The sequence below is a fragment of the Armigeres subalbatus genome, chromosome 2 (genome assembly GCF_024139115.2).
Source record: "Armigeres subalbatus isolate Guangzhou_Male chromosome 2, GZ_Asu_2, whole genome shotgun sequence".
Taxonomy (NCBI): domain Eukaryota; kingdom Metazoa; phylum Arthropoda; class Insecta; order Diptera; family Culicidae; genus Armigeres; species Armigeres subalbatus.
The window spans coordinates 409,003,976-409,017,856 of NC_085140.1; the positions used below are offsets into that span (position 1 = coordinate 409,003,976).

The 13,881-nt window shown below is 38.7% G+C and overlaps 1 protein-coding gene across 14 annotated transcripts in view; it reads left to right on the forward strand.

Annotated features, from left to right (window-relative positions):
• Positions 1–5,500: 5,500 nt before the first annotated feature.
• The window catches only part of LOC134213360 (sodium- and chloride-dependent GABA transporter ine), a 112,838-nt gene continuing 104,457 nt past the window's right edge, over positions 5,501–13,881 (forward strand). For 5 of the 14 annotated variants that reach the window (XM_062692357.1, XM_062692361.1, XM_062692360.1 and 2 more), the window contains exon 1: positions 5,501–5,765. The gene's annotated coding sequence lies outside the window, so the exon portion shown is untranslated. Of the gene's footprint in view, positions 6,243–13,881 lie in introns of all 14 variants that reach the window. The other 9 variants (XM_062692354.1, XM_062692356.1, XM_062692364.1 and 6 more) reach the window with 5 other exon arrangements.

Here is a 13,881-nt window from a genome sequence, read left to right on the forward strand (position 1 = left end):
TCTGCACCCCGATCTGCTCCACCCAGTCGACGTTTGGCCTTTACGGTTGCACGTCGTTTGGCTTTGCTCTGAGCGCCTTCGCCGGATTGCTGCCAGGGTCTTTTCGGGTTAGGCGCAGTCTTTTCTTCATTAGCCGTCAAGACGAAATGGGTGCTCCTCCATATATTTGAGCACCTTTGTCGGCCTTCTCTCTTCCACCACCCGCCTGATAAACGCGTCCTGTTCTTGTCTTGCGGCTCGAACAGTCTGGCGAAGCATCCGAAGGTTCTGTTTCAGTTCCTTACTGATGTTCTGTCTTGCGTTCGCGAACTCGATGATATCATCGAGTTGCTCAGCGACCACCCGCATCGCGGATAGTGGCCCGCCGAGCGTGCTAGGGCTATACCCTGTCACAGCTGGAGAGACTCTGGTGCTGCTAGTTGCAGCCTCCGTCACTCCGTTCTCCGCCTCCCTGGGAGGAGACCTCGCCAAACCCCCCTTGGCGAAGGGGTCTACCACCTCCATGCTTAACGCATCATCGAAAGAATTATTTTGATTTGTTTCACTCATTGTAAATGGGTCCCTCTTGTGGCTGCCGTCGAATCCTACTGGATTAGTCGCCTTTTATGATCCCATGGTTATCTTTGCATCCCTTACGGCATGCAGGGAGGCCATGCAAGGGTTGACACTTACTTGCGTGTTCAGAGCCAGATCAGCACAAGTCAAGAAAGGGCATCTGAGCCTACTCTCGCCCAGCAGGCAAAGCTTGGTGGCAGGATTGGACAGCGTGCTACAAGGCCCGCCACGGTTTTAGGGGACGGAAGACAGCCTAGCCATTAGCCCATTCGCCGTTTCGAGTCAGTGTCACCCGGCTCTACTAAGAGAGTAGAATGTCAGACCGCTAGCCCTCGCTTTCATATTATTACTATGTCCAAGACAAGGTCCGTTAACACGCGGCCAGAATGCCATAATCAGGATGTTGCTGGCATTGATTGTGATGTGCCAATTGGCACTCCTTGGGCTCCTGTGCGCTTTGAGCGGCACACGGTCGCTTTGATAGGGCCTGCTTGCGGATACATGCAGTTTTTTGTAGAGGTTTAACAGAGCCCGCTGTCAAGCCCCACCACGTCCTAGGCAGGCCCCCTAACTCGCAGAGGCCGTGGGAGGGGTCATTAAGCCCTTGGACATAGTCCCTGCTACCCTGATGGATGATATAGTGTAAAATGTATTATAGGGTAAAGTGCCCAATAGTGGACCCCCAACCAATAGTGGACCCTTCAGCCATTTTTGCATTATGGGACGATAATTTTTCGAAATGGATGAATCCTTCTCAGGTTCCTGGATGGGAAGTTGGCGCTGGAATGATGGAAAGCTAGGACGGAGACACTGATTAAAGCGAAAGGTGCTCAAAGAACGGAGTAGGGTAAGTGGGGGTAGCACGCCCATAGGGGTTAAAACGCGCCACCCCTAAATAAGGTTAAATATCCCCATTTTGATTATTTTCAATAGTCTATACGATAAAGCAATGAAAAATATTGCCATTGGATACATATATTTCATGATTTTTCTCTAGTTATACATGAAAAACTCGAAAAAACGATTTTTGCGTGTTTTGATGCAATTCTAGCTCGGTGGAATTTAGTCTTTCTGTCGCTGTTATACATTGATAAATTAATAATTGAGCCATGAGCCATGCTGCTTACTCGTGTTCTTTATGTTCCACACGAAATCGTCGTCAAAAATGGTTTTAAAACGATTTTATGGGCCTTCAAACTTCTGAGGTCGGTGTGGGGCATTACGCCCATGCTCATTTCGTATGACCGAAACAGAACATTCGGTTAATTGCCTTAATGTAGGCAATTAAAATGAAAATCAGTATGAAGGATCGTAGTAGTCAAGGCTCGCGAACTGACGCGTTTTTCCTGTCAGCAGATTTTTTTGCTGCCGAAAATTTTAGTAATAGAAATTATGTTATAGTGGATTTCTTGGAACTGCGTGATTGAACAGATTAATACTGACTAAAATATTGCGATCTGTCCGCACCATTCAAAGGTAATGAAGAGTTGCAGGTCATCATTATGGAACGGCTAGAGAACACCAACGGTCGGCGTCTTATCATCACCATGAACGCCGGAGCCTTCGTTCTGACACACCTTCCCGGCAACCCCCTTGTTGGATTTTCTTTGGTAAGGTAAAAATGCTGGACGCAGACTGCATTCGTGTGGTAAGTTATGAATCCTTAAATTGAATTTTAAACTGAATTTTGCAATTTTGCTTGCCGTTGTGGTACGTTGTTAGTCCAGCAAATGTTTGAGTTTTTTTGTTTGTGCTTTATTAGAATGATTTTTAACACATAGTGCTAGCTTAACTGGGCGTTCCCATAAAGATAACAAATTCAACATTTTATCTATATTGATGGCATCAGGAATATAGCGGTAGGTTGTTTCATTCTCATCTCCTCTTTGAACGTTCAACGCCAAAACATGAATTCAAATCGTCCATAAGGCATAATGTTTTTGTTCTAGTTTGTTATGTTTTGGAAAAATGTCTCTCCAAATCGATATCTTCTCTATCTATTCTAGTTGTTTGTCTCTTCTTTAACTCGTCTGATTAGTAAATTTTTTTGGATGAATTATAAAAGCTTGAGTTTTATTAATCAAATGGAAATTAGCAACGCACTCTTAAATTATTAGTTAATAATCATCCTAACACGAAATTCGACAAAAAAAATTATAAAACAAAATGCGAGATAGTTTAGTTTTATGGTGTGAAGGAATGCATAGAAGCAATAATTAGGCTATAGTTTCAAGGCTCTCAATATTCTATTTGCTGCAGTTTCGCATGTTGCTTTCATTGAAGATTAGGTTAATGAAAAATGTTTGATCTTTCTCGTAAATTGATGTATACTGAATAATTTATAACAAATCAAGAAAGTGATTAATTTGCTCAAAACTTCACGTGTCGTGTGATGTTTTCTCCTGTGCGGTACGTCATTTCCTGAGTGGGACCACTTAATATAACAATTACAGAAACACCCAGCATACATTTTGCAGGGGCAGATCATGTTAAAATTATCACAAACCAATTTGCATTCCAATACAGTACATAGTTAGCTTTCTGGTACACCAACGTACATAGAGATATAACAATATTTGCAATTTTATCTGTACGTGAAAAAAGCTATGTTTTATATTTATTATTTTCCCTCGCGTTAGCTGAATATGAAAAAAAAACACACTTTCTGATTATTGCGGACAGTTTAAAGATAAATTAACAATAGCTCTACCGGAGCGATTGATTGTCTGCCCTATACGTTGGGTGAACAATGTCACAACAAAATACGTCGTAACTGATCTTTACTTTGTTCTCGCATCAACATTAACATGCTAGTTACTTAGATTACATCACTTACCAAGGTGAATCCTGATCTAAGTAATGACACTTCCTCTCCCTATTTACAATACTCCTTCCCGTAACAACCGTAGAGATGCAGACGATTCGTCGGTCTCTAAAACAACGGTTGTTATAATAACATTCCTTCCCTTCCCTCGATGATCGTAAGGACGTGGCCGGCGCCGTTATTGACCCATTAAAAGTTGAGCTTCCGGAACGTGCACATTGAGGATGGAGAGCTAATCCCAAGTCCCATCTGTTGGTTCCCTGTGCAATTCCGCTAGTTCTGGTCAATCACGGAGTAGCAACTACGAATTGTACGATCATCTCATGCTCATGCTCATGCTCATGCAATTAAAATGAAAATCAGTACGATAAGCACATGCGCGTTTTAACCCATCCACTGGCGCATCTCACCCCGCATGGTTTCAAAATCATTTTTTTTCGGGTGCTTTTTAAAAATCAAATTTCTGTGCAATAAAATGGACAATTAGATATCTGTTATCGGTAGTCAGTCGCAGATATGCTGTTCTTCAGTATGCGCTGATGAAAACTGGCTGAAATGGTGGTTTTTATTGATAAAATTGGCATTTTCCTTAACGTGGGCGTCCTACCCCCAGTTCCCCTACTCATGTGTTTGAGTTCGAGATTCAGGATGTTGCCGAAGCCTTGGGTCGCCATGTGTTTCGACGATCTGATATAGGCCGTAAGTTCGCCGGCTGAGATCTCCAACTTTTCCGAGAAGTCTGGAGTTACATGGTTGTTGACTTGTTGTTAACATGCTCGTTAACGGCTGCTTTATGTGCACTGACGAGGTTCTGTACGAGATTGTGCAATGTGTGAGCTGACAGCGTACTGACCTATTTCGGCGACCCATCTCTGCAGGCGTTATCAAGCGATCCTTAGAGCCATTGTTGTCTAATGGAATCAAAGGTGGAATAAAATTCTCCATATTCAGAATAGACGCTGTTTGAGCTGCACCTCTTTGGTGAACAGGCGCTCGATCATTTGGGTCCGATTTGTTTACAGTCACACAACAGGACTGGGCTAGAGAACATTGTGCGGCTTATAAGGCTTGTTTGCTAAAACATGCAGCTTTTTTGAAGAAGTTTAACAGATCCCACTGTCAAACCACACCACATATACGTTATTTTCAGTATAAATCCCCTTGTTACCCAGAATAACGCTCAGAATGTCACAAACATTTCAAATACCATTGAAGAGATTCATAGATCATTTTTCAAACAATTTTTATGACTGTCCCATATAAATCTTCTTCGTTGGCATTACATCCCCCACTGGGACATTGCCGCCTCGCAGCTTAGTGTTCATTAAACACTTCCACAGTTATTAACTGCGAGGTTTTTAAGCCAAGTTACCATTTTTGCATTCGTATTTCATGAGGCTAACACGATAATACTTTTATGACAAGTCGAGAAAATTTCCAAGCCGAAAATTGTCTAGATCGGCACCGAGAATCGAACCCAGCCACCCTCAGCATGGTCTTGCTTTGTAGCCGCGCATCTTACCGCACGGCTATGGAGGGTCCTCTCATATAAATAGTTTTCCTAAATTATCAGCATCGGTATTTTTATGCAAATGATTAGAAGATCAACTACAATAACATAAATTGAAACTAGATATATATTCAAAGTTCATGCTTCCTAATTTTTCATTAGTATTCTAAAGCAATAAAACCATTTAACAATATTTTCCGATATGCACTGTAAAAAAACTAAAATGTATTCCGTTTTATAGCGCATTTATTGAAATGTTGGTACATCGACTGACATCACTGTTTTATCGCTGTTGGCGTCCGGCGGCAGCGTTACCGCTCTACTGTATACTAACTTACGCGACTAATAAAGCAACCAACGCAGGTAGTCACTCTCACCGAGCGGCTTAGTTGCGGTCGTGACGAGCATACTGGGCTAGACCACTTAGCGCAGTCTGACGGACCGCGCGCGCGAGTGTACTCCGCTAGTTGGTAGTCCCCAACTGACGGCGACCCTCTTCAGTCAAGTCAGTAGCTGAGCGCGTGTGTATTTCTGGGGCTGATGTATTATAGCTACGCGAGTGTAGAAACGGATGCATCAGGGCGAAAGAGCCGGCGTGAGTGAGAGAAAGAGAAACACAGTACCCAGTCAGTCCGTCATCATCGGGTAGCGGGTCAAGTGTTTTAGCGAATCCTAGGGCAGATACTGATCGCGAGTGCTATTATCAGAACGATTCCGAAGATCAACTTGCGCGCGTCGTCCTGTCCTGGGTCGTGTGGCCAACGGAAAGTGTTTGCCGTGATGGTTTATGGGGTTTCAAGTTACTTTCTACGGGGATATCTGTTCGTTCTGTAGGACGGTTATATTGTGCAACAAGTGTTCCTGGTGATGATACCTGTGAGTCGATTTGTGGAAAGTAGCACATCTTTTGAAAACAAGTGATAAGCGAAAAGTTTGATTAGATTGGAGGCTTGTATCGTTATACATAGTATCGGTATGATGCGTTCGACCTAACATCCGATTTACCATCATTTATGTGTGTTTCTAGTGATCGCCGTTAACAAGTATTGCAACTTCAGTGACTACCGATGCCACGCTCATCCAGATGAAAGAAATTAACGACCATAAAGTGAGAGCTTCCAAATACACATGGTGGTAAAAATAGTCAACAAGTGTCAAATTTATAGTGAAGCAATTGGAAAATATCGTCACGCACGGGGAAAATAAGCGTAAAGGCTCTAAAGAGAAAAATAATTCAAGAGCTATGGCAAAAGTGACCGTTTCTGATGCTGTTTCTGGTGCAGACAGATAAATTACTGACCAATTACACGGTCTAACACGGGTTGTGAACTTTCAAACGATTTTTTACAGTAGGTACACTGTCACTGCAAGCTCATTTCCATTTTCAAAACGTATTTTAAATTGTTCTAATATTCAGTAAATGGGGGATATTATTGTAGTCCGAAATTTAAAATAATTATATTATAATTATAAACACAATCGATTTGGAGAGATTCGTGTTTTCTTAGTGTTTTGATACAAGTAGAGCCGAAATACTATATATACATGTATAATTAAAAATATGTTGTACTTTTAAAGGTATTTTACGCACATATTTGGAGCGAGAAACTAAACGCAACATTCAATCGATCTTAGTGTTTACGATACTTACTTACTAAATTGGAATGAATCAGGGTGTCGACTACCTGAAAGAAAACTTGAAAACCTGGAATTATCAGGGAATTATTGCCAACCTGGAAAATTCAGGAAATTATCAGGGAATTCTGGAGACAATCAGGGAAATCAGGAAGATAGAAAGTGAACATGTTGTTATAAACCGGCAGTGAGTCACAAACAAATAAATCGCCTTACAATTGGTCGGGGTTCTGCCAAACCGCAAAAAGCGGCTTTTTGACTGACTTGTGATTTTTTCTCGTACACGGACAACGGAAATCATTTCATACCAATTCATGCGTACAATTGTTGTAGGATATCCTCTGTTGTGGGATTAGGGGATATCCGAAAGCATGGGCAGAATATGTAATTTCTCGTTGATGATTGGTGTGATTTGGCTGAACCTTGACCAAAAAAGGAAAGAATTGGTTTCTTGTGGACTTGAACACTGACGAAGTTCAACTGGGGCACGTGACCCACCAGATTGAATATTTTTTCTTCAAATTTGAACATAAACGCCAAGATTTCTCGGATTTTTTTTTCCAACGATTCCCTTATAGAATCCTCTGGAAATTCCTTCGAAGTTTCTTCTCCAGGTATTCGCTTAGAATTTCCATCCATCCGAATTTTTTTTTTCCGGATTTTCCTTTAGGAATTCTATGTGATATTCCTTTAGGAATTCAGTGGAGAATTATTTAGGATTTTTTTTCGGATATTCCACTACAGAATCCTTCTAAAATTTCTTCAGGAATTTCTTTGGAAATACATTCCAAATATACTTAAAAAATTCCTTCGAAGAGTCATTTAGAATTTCCTGAAATAATTTTAAAAAGGACTTTCATAATTATTCCTGAAGGAATTTCTGAAGCAAATATTAGAAGAATTTCCGAAGAATTTTAAAGGAGTTTTCAAAAGAATTCCTAAAGAAGATTTCGATGGAATTCCTAAAATAATTTTCGAAGGAACTTTTGAAGGCATATTCAAAGGATTTCTGGGAGAATTTTCGGAGGAATTCTTTCTGAAATTTCTTTTGAAATTTATTTGGAAATTTCTTCAAAAATATATTAGAAAATTCGGAGATTTTTTTAAGGAATTCCCAAAGGATTCAGAAAGAACAGAATTTCCGAGTAAATTCTTTGAAGAATATCTAAGAGAACTTCAGTAGGAATTCCTGATGAAAATTCCGAAAGTATTTCCAAAGTAAGTAAAATTTCCGAAAGAATTCGCCCAGGAGTTTTAGAATAAATTCCTAATAGAATGTCTGAATTAATTTCCAAATTAATTTCCGACAGGAATTCCTTAAGGATGAATTTCTGATATAACATACCTTGATGATTTTTTTCAAGATATTTCACGAGGTATTTTTAAAGGAACTTCTAGAGGAAACTTCTGAAGAATTCCAGGAATTTTAAATAAAATATCCAAAGATGTTTCAAGAGAATTTCCCAGTTAATTGCTTAACCAGACAACAAAATAAAATTAAAAGTTCGTAATGTTTGAAACTGTCTAAAGTGAGCCAAGATAGAATTTAAGCACAGACAATTTAAGCATCCAATGTTATTAAATCTTCATAGTTTCAGAATTAGCGACAGTCAACACCCTGAGAATTTAAACTGTTTGCTTGTAAAATTCTGTTAATATTAATTGCATATAGAATGTTAATTCATTTATTGCGATGGGATTATCTGCAATTTTACACCCCGTTGAATTTTGAAACCATTTCCTGTGAATACCTATGAAATATATTTATTAATGTTCGTACGCATTAGATGATCATATATTGATAGTGTAAAAAGATTTTCCACGATCATGCTTGATTATAACAATTTTGACCATGAATTTTAGATTCTTCGATGAACAATAAGAGAAGATTACAGGGTGTCTACTCATCTGTAAAAACAAAATTCCCTGATTTTTCCAGGTTTTTTCCAGGTGTTTTACATTAATTTCCAGGCAAAAACAAACGTGCCATATATAGATTTTAGCAGCAAAAGATCAATTCAAAAAAGTAAATATTGCGAAAAATATTATTTTAAAGAATATTTTGGTGGCTTCACAAAACAATGTTGTAAATTCCTTTGCAAGTTTACCCAGAAATTGCTTAAACTATTCAATCAAAATTCCTTCAGGAATCACATAGAAAATTCCTCCAGGTATTCCTTTAAAAAATTCTCCATAGATTCCATCGGAAAATCCTCCGGATTTAATTTGGAAATTTCTTTGTTAAAACTTTAGAAAACATCTCAAGGAAATGTTTCGGAAATTCCTTTAAAGATGCATTTGGCGATTCCTTTACGATTTTTTAAGTTCCTTTAGGTGTTTGTTCGAAAATGTCTTGTGAAAATCCCTCGGAAATACCTTTATAAAATACTTTCCAGATTTCTTCAGATATTGGTTAAGTTTTCTATCGAAAATCTCTTTGAATTTTATTTCAGCTGTTTTTCTTTTAAAGAAACTTAAGAAAACTTTTTAAGGAAATGTTCCGGAAATATGTTTGGGAATTTCTTCAGGAAATCCTTCAGAACTTCTTACGAAAACTCCTTCAGGAAATGTGATGATGCAAAGATATGAGATTGCTGAGTCCATGACGTTAGGCATAACACCTTCCTTATGTCGTGGGTTGTTTTGGGGTATATTATGCTTAACATCCTTTATGCCTAACGTACTCATGCCTAACGTTTTTATACCTGTTCGCGTGACCAACATCTAGTTTGCTCGGACCTACCAGCCAAGGTACCGGTACTATAAGTGTTAAACGGCCAAGTTATAGCCTATTCAGATTACGCCATTTATCATAAATATCATGATAAACAACAACCTGATGCCATCTCCATACATTCATTTTTCCACTTCAACACGATAAAAAATCTAATCGTAATCTGAATAGGCTATCAAGCTTATTGAAGCAAATTTTGGCAGAATAATTTCAATGGTTACAGCGCCACTAGCGTTCTATTACTGCTTTACTATAAAAACCTTCGGAAAATGCTTCGGATATTTTTTTTTTTGAAATTCCTTGGGATTTTTTAGGAACTTATTCAGAAGTATCTTAAGAAAATCTTTAGAAAACACTTGAAGGAGTTTTCCCGGTTATTTTGCTTTTAAGAATTCTTTGGAAATATTTCGAGAATACCTTTAGAAACTCCTTTGAAAAATCTAGGGTAAAACGCCCAATAGTGGACCCCCTAGTAGCGAAATTTTGCTCTTCCTGGCATAAGGAGTGGAAATTTTCAAAATATTAATTTTGCATGGTATCTAATATCAAGCTCTGCATCTCCCCTTCACGATACATACATAAAACACTCAAATACTCGACGATATTCTTTGAAATTAGCATTGTAAAGTTGGACTAAATTTGCCCTGTAGTAGACCCCCTGGGGGTCCATAATAGAAAATTGCTTCGCTATAGTTGACACTTCATTTGATTTTCATGTTTCGTTTCGGGACGTTCTTCTTCCCTATTATGGACCCCCCAAAATATTCCTATAATGGACACTCTCGTGTTTATTTTTTATAGAATTGTAAAAAATCAACTAATTTTACTTTCCATAGCATTTTCAATGCATGTAATCGTATCATAGGACTGTGAGGTAGGTTCTCCCGATGGAATTTCATAGCAAAATGTTTCCATTGTGTTGTATTAATGAAAAAATGTCTGGAGGGTCCACTATTGGTTGGGGGTCCACTAATAGGCACTTTACCCTATTTGGGAATCCTTCGACTATTCCTTCATGATTTTTTTTAGCAAAAATCCTTCATAAATGACCACAAACTTTTTTTTTGAAAATCCCTTTCGGGAATTTTTTAAAGAAACCGTCCGAAAATTCGTTTTGAAATTGCTACAGGAATTCTTTTTGATTTTTATCTTGGAAATTCCTCCAGAAAAATTTAGTAAATTTTTAATCATTCTTATGGACACTCTTTTAGTGATTTCTTTGAATAATTCCTTGGAAAACTGATCCCGAAATTCCATCGGAATTTCCTCCAGGAATTAATTTAAAAAATCCTAACTAATTTAGTATTTTTAAATATTCCTAAAAAAATTCCGAGGGGATACTCAAAAGAATTTACAATGCAATCCCTAATTGATTTCCCGAATAAATTCCTAGATTTCACCAACAATAGCTTCGGAAATTCTCCAGGAATTCTTAAAAAAAGGGGAAAACGTTTTTTGCGGAACAACGATCCATTAACGTTCACTACATTTTCAATGGATTTGATTGTTATTTTTTTTTTTTGCCCCTTAGGATTGCTATGATCGGGGTGGGTTTTTGAAAGTTGACAAGTGATTATACCGGAAGAACTAGTCTACTTTGACCAAATGGACATCGGACTGTGGGAAATCTAGTTGAAATGTAAATTTGAATATGTTAGTATTATTTGTATGTACGTTAAGCGTTAATTATTTATTGAGTTATTTCTATATTTGTGAGTTGTGTCATTAATGTAAAACACACCTTATCTTCTATATTTTAGATCTGTTATTGTCACTGTGTTGTTGTCGGTTGTCTGTTAAGTTTCAACTTAAATGTCTTATATAACTTCGTCTTATTAGTGTTGTTAGATACAGTGTGTATAAAACTACAAAATAATTGTTAAGTATTGCCTTACAAATCCTGTGTGTCCTTCCTCTATCTATCAATATCTGCTTTCTCCTTTTATCAAATTCTATTTTCTCTTTTATAGCTCAATCACCACTTTTTTCTTTTGTCTTTCTTCTATCTCAGAATTTTAATTTAATATTTTTCTATCCAACAGTAGAGTAAACAATTTCTCAAACACAACAAAAAAATCCTATCTAAATACCTAATTCTAAAATGTTCAATATTATAATTTCATTCATTTTTTCATTTCTATTTTTTTTTATTCCTACCGTGTTTTCTTGATTGATTTCTGGTTTACTAGGTATTATGTTAAGACTTATGGGCCAAACACAATTGATACGTTTGCGTGCGTTTTGACAGTTTTCCCATGGAAAAACTGTCAAAACGCACGCAAACGTACCAATTGTGTTTGACCCATTATCATCAGAACCAATGCAAAGTTTATGTAGGAAATATTCATTGTTATGGAGAAACATAAATTCAGATTCCTATCATTAGGCTATTTTCTATTCATTCAATTGCATCGAAATTACCATTTTGAATTTTACAACCTGATGCAAATACTGATAAGTCTAAATAGTTCTCCACTCCTAATTGAAAACATTCTGAAATTTTAATGTCTCTAAAATAGAAGACTAATCTATTGTGATTCATGACTTCTCAATTTCAATTTATATTAGGATATGACAGTCCTACCTGTGGCCACGCATTGGCTTCGCTACTTCCAGTTGACGAGAAATTGGTTAATTTCCGGGCCCCTTGGAAAGTGCTAACGAGCCCTAGCGGATCCTCCATGTACAGAGCAATACCTGATAAGTATGCCGGGACATACGATCAGGGGCTCAGTCTGCAAAGCAGCCGATCCACTGTGAATCGTTAGAGGTGCACTGAAGTGCTCCAATTGTGATATGATATACAGATGAATATTATCTTCAGTGCCGTCAACCCCCGTGGCCTTGATTGGTATATTTATTCAAATATGTTTAAGGATTTTTTCTTCTTTTGCAAGAATTTTACTCATGATCACCGGGAATTGAAATTTCCCTGATTATGTCAGGGATTCCCTGATAATTCCAGGTTTTTTCCAGGTGGGGAGAAATTCCCTGATAATTCCAGGTTTTCCAGGTTTTTCCAGGTAGTAGACACCCTGGATTACTTACGCATGCGGTCTCACCGGCTTTGGAAACATTCTTCAAAGCAGAGACAAGCCAGCCAAGGGCTGCAAAACTCTTAAATAAATACATAAAAACAAAACATTCTTCAAATACACTGGATTCTGCTTTTACACGATTTACATTTTCTCAATTTTGCACTCATCCTAAATGTTTAAATATTAATAATTATCATGTGATTTTTCCTCGATTTATACAGGGTTTTTTTTAACATGTCGTAATGATTTTGGTGGTAAATTAAAGTCACACGATCAAACATACGAGCGAAAAAAAAATCGTGTAAAAACAGTATCCTGTGTAGTAAAATGATATTCAATCGAAAGACGTTCGGTCGAGACACACGATTACACACAGTCAGCGAGTGCGGGGTCTATTCCGGAGGCGACGTCCTCTTCCTAGTTTCCTGCTAAATATCAGTTTTGCTGGTCTCTCTTCCGGAATACACACTACATGTCCAGCTCACTATAATCTGCCATATTTTATCAGCTTGACGATGTCTGAATTGTTGTACACTTGGTACAACTCGTGATTGATGCTTCGGCACCTTTCACAATTTTCCACCACGCCGCGAAGTATTGAACGCAGTATCACCCGCTAAAATATTCCGAAAATTCGATAGTCTACATCTTTTAACGTCCATGCTTCATGGTCGTATAAGACGACAGCACAAATCAATGATGTGAAGAGAGCTAGCTTTGTCCGTGTCTGTAAGCTGCGAGACTATAGCTGGCTATATAAACTGTATAAAGTACTAAATATTTTCAACAGCAACACGTCTTTTGAGCTTGCGGCTTACATCGTTATCACATGTGACAAATATTCCAAGATATATAAATTCGTCAACACCCTCAAATCGCATCCCTTCCTTTTCCGTCTCGAGACCAACACCGTTTTTACTGCCCCGTTATCTGTTAGTTAGTTATTATTATTTATTATTATTTATTCAGACTAAGGCCGAAGTGGCCTCTGCGGTATATAAGAGTCTTCTCCATTCGGCTCGGTCCATGGCTACATGTCGCCAACCACGCAGTCTACGGAGGGTCCGCAAGTCATCTTCCACCTGATCGATCCACCTTGCCCGCTGCGCACCTCGCCTTTATGCGCCCGTCGGATCGTTGTCGAGAACCATTTTCACCGGGTTACTGTCCTACATTCTGGCTACGTGCCCGACCCACCGCAACCGTCCGATTTTTGCAGTGTGAACGATGGATGGTTCTCCCAGCAGCTCATGCAACTCGTGGTTCATTCGGCTCCGCCACGTACCATCCGCCATCTGCACCCCACCATAGATGATACGCAGCACTTTCCTTTCGAAAACTCCAAGTGCACGTTGGTCCTCCACGAGCATCGTCCAGGTCTCGTGTCCGTAGAGGACTACCGCTCTAATGAGCGTTTTGTAGATTGTCAGTTTGGTACGGCGGAGTCCAAAGTACGTACGATTTCCAGCCACTATGCGTCTCCGAATTTCTCTGCTGGTATCATTTTCGGCAGTCACCAGTGAGCCCAAGTACACACATTCTTCTACCACCTCGATTTCGTAACCACCGACGCAAACTCGCGGTG